The sequence below is a fragment of the Callionymus lyra genome, chromosome 7 (genome assembly GCF_982586985.1).
Source record: "Callionymus lyra chromosome 7, fCalLyr1.hap1.1, whole genome shotgun sequence".
In the NCBI taxonomy this organism is placed as follows: Eukaryota; Metazoa; Chordata; class Actinopteri; order Syngnathiformes; family Callionymidae; genus Callionymus; species Callionymus lyra.
In genome coordinates, this window is record NC_141824.1 from 444451 (window position 1) to 451423 (window position 6973).

Here is a 6973-nt window from a genome sequence, read left to right on the forward strand (position 1 = left end):
TGGACCAGATTCACTGAGGAGTCTCTGGACCAGCACCACTGTGGAGTCTCTGGACCAGCACCACTGTGGAGTCTCTGGACCAGCTTCACTGTGGAGTCTCTGGACCAGCACCACTGTGGAGTCTCTGGACCAGCTTCACTGAGGAGTCTCTGGACCAGCACCACTGTGGAGTCTCTGGACCAGCTTCACTGTGGAGTCTCTGGACCAGCACCACTGTGGAGTCTCTGGACCAGCTTCACTGAGGAGTCTCTGGACCAGCACCACTGTGGAGTCTCTGGACCAGCTTCACTGAGGAGTCTCTGGACCAGCACCACTGTGGAGTCTCTGGACCAGCTTCACTGTGGAGTCTCTGGACCAGCACCACTGTGGAGTCTCTGGACCAGCACCACTGTGGAGTCTCTGGACCAGCACCACTGTGGAGTCTCTGGACCAGCTTCACTGAGGAGTCTCTGGACCAGCACCACTGTGGAGTCTCTGGACCATCACCACTGAGGAGTCTCTGGACCAGCACCACTGTGGAGTCTCTGGACCAGCACCACTGTGGAGTCTCTGGACCAGCACCAGTGTGGAGTCTCTGGACCAGCACCACTGTGGAGTCTCTGGACCAGCTTCACTGAGGAGTCTCTGGACCAGCACCACTGAGGAGTCTCTGGACCAGCACCACTGTGGAGTCTCTGGACCAGCACCACTGTGGAGTCTCTGGACCAGCACCACTGTGGAGTCTCTGGACCATCACCACTGAGGAGTCTCTGGACCAGCACCACTGTGGAGTCTCTGGACCATCACCACTGAGGAGTCTCTGGACCAGCACCACTGAGGAGTCTCTGGACCATCACCACTGAGGAGTCTCTGGACCAGCACCACTGTGGAGTCTCTGGACCAGCACCACTGTGGAGTCTCTGGACCATCACCACTGAGGAGTCTCTGGACCAGCACCACTGTGGAGTCTCTGGACCATCACCACTGTGGAGTCTCTGGACCAGCACCACTGTGGAGTCTCTGGACCAGCACCACTGTGGAGTCTCTGGACCATCACCACTGAGGAGTCTCTGGACCAGCACCACTGAGGAGTCTCTGGACCAGCACCACTGAGGAGTCTCTGGACCAGCACCACTGAGGAGTCTCTGGACCAGCACCAGACTCGAGCGTCAGATTTATTTCTGGCGTAAAACGAGAAGCTGCGAGAAGAAAACAGTTTATTTTCCTCCTGATGTTTCCATGAATAACTGTTCGACACTGAATCTTAAAGGCTCCACATCAATAACTGCTGAACTCAGGCTGTGACGTAGAAAAACTAAAGTGAATCTTAAATGTTACTGTTTGTGACGTTGATGTGAAACATATGAAGCATTTATGGATGATTTAAATTAGAGCTTTTTTCTCTTTTTCTAAGTGACCTTTCATTTCACTGAGCAAATTATATAAATATACATTTTGTATATATATATATATATATATTTATATATATAAATACATATATATAACGATATATATATACTGAATATACAGTATATATATATATATATATATATATATATATATATATACATACAGTGAGGCAAAAAAGTATTTATTCAGCCACCGATTGTTCAAGTTCTTAAAATGATGACAGAGTCTGTAACTTTCATCACAGGTTCACTTCAACTGTGAGACAGAATGTGAAAAAAATCCAGGAATCCACATGGTAGGATTTTTAAAGAATTTATTTGTAAATTATGGTGGAAAATAAGTACTTGGTCACTTCAAACAAGGAAGATCTCTGGCTCTCACAGACCTGTAACTTCTTCTTTAAGAAGCTCTTCTGTCCTCCACTCCTTACCTGTATTAATGGCACCTGTTTGAAGTGGTTACCTGTATCAAAGACACCTGTCCACAGCCTCTAACAGTCACACTCCAAACCCCACTATGACCAAAGAGCTGTGGAAGGACAGGAAAAGAAGTGTAGACCTGGACCAGACTGGGAAGAGTGAGTCTACAACAGGCCAGCAGCTCTGTGTGGAAAAATCAACTGTGGGAGCAATTATCAGAAAATGGAAGACATACAAGACCACTGATCATCTCCCTCGATCTGGGGCTCCACGCAAGATCTCATCCCGTGATCATGAGAACCGTGAGCAAAAATCCCAGAACCCCACGGGGGGACCTGGTGAATGACCTGCAGAGAGCTGGGACCAAAGTAACGAAGGTTAGCATCAGTAACTACAACGACAGGGAATCAAATCCTGCAGACGTGTCCTCCTGCTTAAGTAAGTAAGTAAGTAAGTAAGTAATATTTATTTATATAGCGCTTTTCGAGACCAGGGTCACAAAGCGCTTTAACAATCAAAAACAATACTCAAAACAGTACATACTTCAAAGATCAAGACAACACCGAGAACAACACAGGAGTGCCAGTGCATGTCCAGCTCTGAAGTCAGAGGACACATGGATGATACAGCAGAGCATTGGGAGAAGGTCATGTGGTCAGATGAAACCAAAGTAGAACTTTTTGGTATAAACTCAACTGGTCGTGTTTGGAGGATGAAGAATACTGAGTTGCATCCCAACAACACCAGACCTACTGTGAAGCATGGGGTGGAAACATCATGCTTTGGGGCTGTTTTCCTGCTAAGGGGACAAGACGACTGATCCGTGTTAAGATAAGAATGAATGTATCGTGACATTTTGAGCCAAAACCTCCTTCCATCAGTGAGAGCTTTGAAGATGAAACGTGGGTCTTCCAGCAGGACAATGATCCCAAACACATCGCCCGGGCAACGAAGGAGTGGCTCCGTAAGAAGCATTTGAAAGTCCTGGAGTGGCCTAGCCAGTCTCCAGACCTCAACCCCATAGAAAATCTGTGGAGGGAGTTGAAAGTCCGTGTTGCTCGGCGACAAAACATCACTGCTCTGGAGAAGATCTGCATGGAGGAATGAACCAAAATACCAGCTCCTGTGTGCAAACCTGGTAAAGACCTCTAGTATCGTTTGACCTGTTATTGCCAACAAAGGTTATATTACAAAGTATTGAGTTGAATTTTTGTTATTGACCAAATACTTATGTTCCACCATCATTTACAAATAAATTCTTTAAAAATCCTACAATGTGAATTCCTGGATTTTTTCTTTCACCTTTTGTACCTGTGATGAAAGTTACAGACTCATCATTTTAAGAGGGAGAACTTGAACAATCGGTGGCTGAATAAATACTTTTTTGCCTCACTGTATATACATATATATATATATATATATCAAAAGATAGATGGATAGATATGTATAAAAAGAAAAAAATATACATAAAAAAAAGTAAAGACATTAAAAAGAAAAAAAATATATATATATATATATATATATATATATATACTGAATATATATATATACACTTTATATAAATATATTAAATCAACAGTGTGATGATCGTGGGGCTCTTAAGGTATTTATGAATATTCAAATAATTCATTGTATTTTTTGAACCTCGAGGGAAGATTCCTTCGGGAAATCATGTTGAATTAATGGAGTCCAGATCAGTTCATATCGACTCGCGCGTGAATCATGAAAACAAACGTCTCATTAAAAGTGTATCTCGTCAAGAAAACCACTTTGTTTTATTTACCAGCATTGATTGAAGGAAAGTCAAGCTGTGAAGAGACGATCCTGAGAATCTGAAGTTGAATCACAACAGACGCGACATGTTCAACGAGATATAAACGTCGATAACGAGTCTCGTTCTCTTGGACGACACAAGCGCTCGTTGTCGTGACGACACTCATGCCATGGAATCAAAACATGGATCTGTGTCTCATGTTGGATCTGATTCTGGTTCCTCTCGTGTGTTGGCCTTGGCTCCGGCGACACTCGTTAACAAAATGACTTTTTAACAAAAGAACTTACCCACTGCCACTGACCACTGCTGCCTTCATCCTCTCCACGACGCCACTCTTTTCCAGCAAGTCGCCTCTGAATGGAAACTTGAGTACATCTTCTCAAGTCACTGTTGCTCCTGCAGTCTTTGGTCGAGAACATCTGATGAAACGAGCTCAAGATCTTCAGTTGCAGGTCCTGGAAGGTGACAACAGATGATGTCGTGTCTGTGTTGACTTCAGTGTCTTTAACATTGAGTTGTGTATTTATTGACAGCTACGTAGTTGTGTCTCTGAAGCTCTTCCTTCGTTGTGTGTTTGTATCACGACACTGTGTGTTTGTATCACAACACTGTGTGTTTGTATCACAACACTGTGTGTTTGTATCACAACACTGTGGTGTGTGTTTGTATCACAACACTGTGTTTGTATCACGACACTGTGTTGTGTGTTTGTATCACGACACTGTGTTGTGTGTTTGTATCACGACACTGTGTTGTGTGTTTGTATCACAACACTGTGTGTTTGTATCACAACACTGTGTGTTTGTATCACGACACTGTGTTGTGTGTTTGTATCACAACACTGTGTGTTTGTATCACAACACTGTGTGTTTGTATCACGACACTGTGTGTTTGTATCACGACACTGTGTTGTGTGTTTGTATCACGACACTGTGTTGTGTGTTTGTATCACGACACTGTGTTGTGTGTTTGTATCACAACACTGTGTTGTGTGTTTGTATCACGACACTGTGTTGTGTGTTTGTATCACGACACTGTGTTGTGTGTTTGTATCACAACACTGTGTTGTGTGTTTGTATCACGACACTGTGTTGTGTGTTTGTATCACAACACTGTGTTGTGTGTTTGTATCACGACACTGTGTTGTGTGTTTGTATCACAACACTGTGTTGTGTGTTTGTATCACGACACTGTGTTGTGTGTTTGTATCACGACACTGTGTTGTGTGTTTGTATCACGACACTGTGTTGAACACACAACACTGTGTTGTGTGTTTGTATCACGACACTGTGTTGAACACACAACACTGTGTTGTGTGTTTGTATCACGACACTGTGTTGTGTGTTTGTATCACGACACTGTGTTGTGTGTTTGTATCACGACACTGTGTTGTGTGTTTGTATCACGACACTGTGTTGTGTGTTTGTATCACGACACTGTGTTGTGTGTTTGTATCACGACACTGTGTTGTGTGTTTGTATCACGACACTGTGTTGTGTGTTTGTATCACGACACTGTGTTGTGTGTTTGTATCACGACACTGTGTTGTGTGTTTGTATCACGACACTGTGTTGTGTGTTTGTATCACGACACTGTGTTGTGTGTTTGTATCACGACACTGTGTTGTGTGTTTGTATCACAACACTGTGTTGTGTGTTTGTATCACGACACTGTGTTGTGTGTTTGTATCACAACACTGTGTTGTGTGTTTGTATCACGACACTGTGTTGTGTGTTTGTATCACAACACTGTGTTGTGTGTTTGTATCACAACACTGTGTTGTGTGTTTGTATCACGACACTGTGTTGTGTGTTTGTATCACGACACTGTGTTGAGTGTTTGTATCACGACACTGTGTTGTGTGTTTGTATCACGACACTGTGTTGTGTGTTTGTATCACAACACTGTGTTGTGTGTTTGTATCACGACACTGTGTTGTGTGTTTGTATCACGACACTGTGTTGTGTGTTTGTATCACGACACTGTGTTGAACACACAACACTGTGTTGTGTGTTTGTATCACGACACTGTGTTGAACACACAACACTGTGTTGTGTGTTTGTATCACAACACTGTGTTGTGTGTTTGTATCACAACACTGTGTTGAACACACAACACTGTGTTGTGTGTTTGTATCACGACACTGTGTTGAACACACAACACTGTGTTGTGTGTTTGTATCACAACACTGTGTTGAACACACAACACTGTGTTGTGTGTTTGTATCACGACACTGTGTTGAACACACAACACTAACCTGCGACTGGTTCCTGGTTGAACTTGATCTCATGCTTGTGAGAAGAAAGTTTTCACAAACGTTCACGTGTTCGTTGCACTCGTGGATGTTTTCATTGATTTGACAGAAAGTGTCGCTCGCGGCGTTTGTTGTGACGAACCTGAAGGTCATGAAGCGTCTTTCAGTCTCAGAGGAACAAGAGAAGCCGTGAATGAATCTTCAGATTCATCCCAACATCTGCATGGATGGTTTTCTACTTTTATTTGAAAGTTTTTCATGAAATCATTTGTGTGTAAAATGTGTCACAGAATGAACAGAATCTCTAAACAAATGTATTCCGTGTTTAACTGCAACTTATTGTGATTTAAATCCAAACAAGTCCTGATCCTTCATGACTCTGGATCCCTCTGGATCCCTCTGGATCCCTCTGGAGACCTCTGGATCCCTCTGGATCCCTCTGGATCCCTCTGGATCCCTCTGGAGACCTCTGGATCCCTCCCTCTGGATCCCTCTGGATCCCTCCCTCTGGATCCCTCTGGATCCCTCTGGATCCCTCCCTCTGGAGACCTCTGGATCCTCCCTCTGGATCCCTCTGGAGACCTCTGGATCCCTCTGGAGACCTCTGGATCCCTCTGGAGACCTCTGGATCCCTCTGGATCCCTCCCTCTGGATCCCTCTGGATCCCTCCCTCTGGATCCCTCTGGAGATCTCTGGATCCCTCTGGATCCCTCTGGAGACCTCTGGATCCCTCTGGAGACCTCTGGATCCCTCCCTCTGGATCCCTCTGGAGACCTCTGGAGACCTCTGGAGACCTCTGGATCCCTCTGGATCCCTCCCTCTGGAGACCTCTGGATCCTCCCTCTGGATCCCTCTGGAGACCTCTGGATCCCTCTGGAGACCTCTGGATCCCTCTGGATCCCTCTGGAGACCTCTGGATCCCTCTGGATCCCTCCCTCTGGATCCCTCTGGATCCCTCCCTCTGGATCCCTCTGGAGATCTCTGGATCCCTCTGGATCCCTCTGGAGACCTCTGGATCCCTCTGGAGACCTCTGGATCCCTCCCTCTGGATCCCTCTGGAGACCTCTGGAGACCTCTGGAGACCTCTGGATCCCTCTGGAGACCTCTGGATCCCTCTGGATCCCTCTGGAGACCTCT